The sequence below is a fragment of the Meriones unguiculatus genome, chromosome 9, assembly GCF_030254825.1.
Source record: "Meriones unguiculatus strain TT.TT164.6M chromosome 9, Bangor_MerUng_6.1, whole genome shotgun sequence".
NCBI lineage: Eukaryota > Metazoa > Chordata > Mammalia > Rodentia > Muridae > Meriones > Meriones unguiculatus.
In genome coordinates this window covers 56,634,506-56,636,223 of record NC_083357.1, presented here as the reverse complement: position 1 = coordinate 56,636,223, position 1,718 = coordinate 56,634,506, and positions in this window count along the sequence as shown.

Below are 1,718 nucleotides of genomic sequence, written 5' to 3'. Positions count from 1 at the left end.
GGCCTGGTGAAGCTTCTCTCCATCAGTAGACCCCCTGCTGCTGTTGGAACTGAACACGTTCTAGGCCTGCTCAGTACATGTTTATGTCAAAGCTGTGGGTCAATCATCCATCTTGTGTTTATTCAGACTGAGCAACCCTAAATGAGGGAAGGAAAATCTTTTAAAGACTCTTACAAACTTTAGTCTTGGAGAAGACATGAGAATTTTGTGTTCCTGAATGTCCTCTCTGTGTTCCCTGTTTCTCCCTCCCTCCCTCTCTCTCTCTCTCTCTCTCTCTCTTTCCTTCTCTTTATTTTTCTCTGTCTCTCTATGCATGTGCTTGTGTGTGTGTGTGTTTAGGTTTCTCCATCAGTTGGTTCTGTCTACTGTGATTTCCCTGCTTCTGTGTGCTGTAGTCAATATTTTTCCTGCCTTGTACTTTAGCTAGCAGAGTAAAGAAATTTATCAAGGCCCCCAGATGGTCACAGTCCTTCACTCAAAGCAGTTTCCTGTCCCTGTCCTGGCTGCACACTGCTGCTTATTTCTGTGCTGCAGACAGAGTGCCCATGTGCCTGTTGCTGTAATGCCAACTCTCAGCGCTGATTCCTACATACCCTACCTATGGATGGAGGCTGTACTTACCTCTTCTCATGAAGAAAGGCCCATTATCAACCCTTTAAAAACTTCTGACTTTTCAAACTATCTTTGGTTGAAGTAAAATACCATGTGCATAGATTCAAACAACAAAACACCAGGTTCATTTCTGGGCATTCTTACATACATGCCTTCAAGTGTAGTGACTTTGTATTTCTTCCCTTGAAAGGAAGGATTCAGATTACCAATCACAAAAGATTCCTCAAGCTCTGATATCACAATAAGGAGTCTTGTATTCTTGTGGATCATGAAGAAAGACTGCCCAGTACTACTGAAAGGTCCTAAAGGATTCATGTGCAGCCCCAAGGCCTAGATAGTTCTTTGAAACACTGAGATGAGTCTTATATTCTTCGAATTCCAGAAAGTGGTGGTTCATCATGTGTTATACTGAGTAGGTTTTTAAAATGATATGTTTTGAAAGTAGGTATTTCTATGAGGAATTATGTCTAGTATCTAGTCATCCTTGCTTCTAGCACACACATGCACTATAGTTTTCAAATCCCTCAGCTTTTTTCAGCTTACATTTACTCTTCCTGGAATCTCAAACATCCATTCCTCCCATTGTAACTCATGTTTCATCCTCACTATGTCACTCATTGACCTCTCAAGGTTTTCAGGGACTCTGCTCTGCCCCACAGCGTCTGGCATCCTTCACTTTTTTCTGAGCCTCAGTGCAGGCCTTGCTGATGCAGGGCTGTTCTATTCTTCATGTCTTCAAAACAAGCACCATGCAGATGACACTGACTTCTGCTGCCAGCTTTCCCTGCATCCTGCCCCTGTTTATCACTGCAGTGAGAGGAACAGTGTGAAGGGTAAACTGAAGAAAACACTTTCCAGCATGGCCTCTTTCTAGAGTGTGCCCAAAGAGCCTATTTCCCTAAGAACTTTTTCTTTAAGTGAATGTCTTCTCTCTTCATACTCTGGGGAATCTTACCTTCCAGGCACCATTTCTCTTGTTCAAGTGAAAAGTAACAGGTATTCTCTACAATAGCAAAAATCTCTTTAATAATTACAGTTTAGAGGCTTTTGATGACTGCTTCTATTTCATTAAGGGTTATAGTTTATTTAAATTCTTAATCGATTTT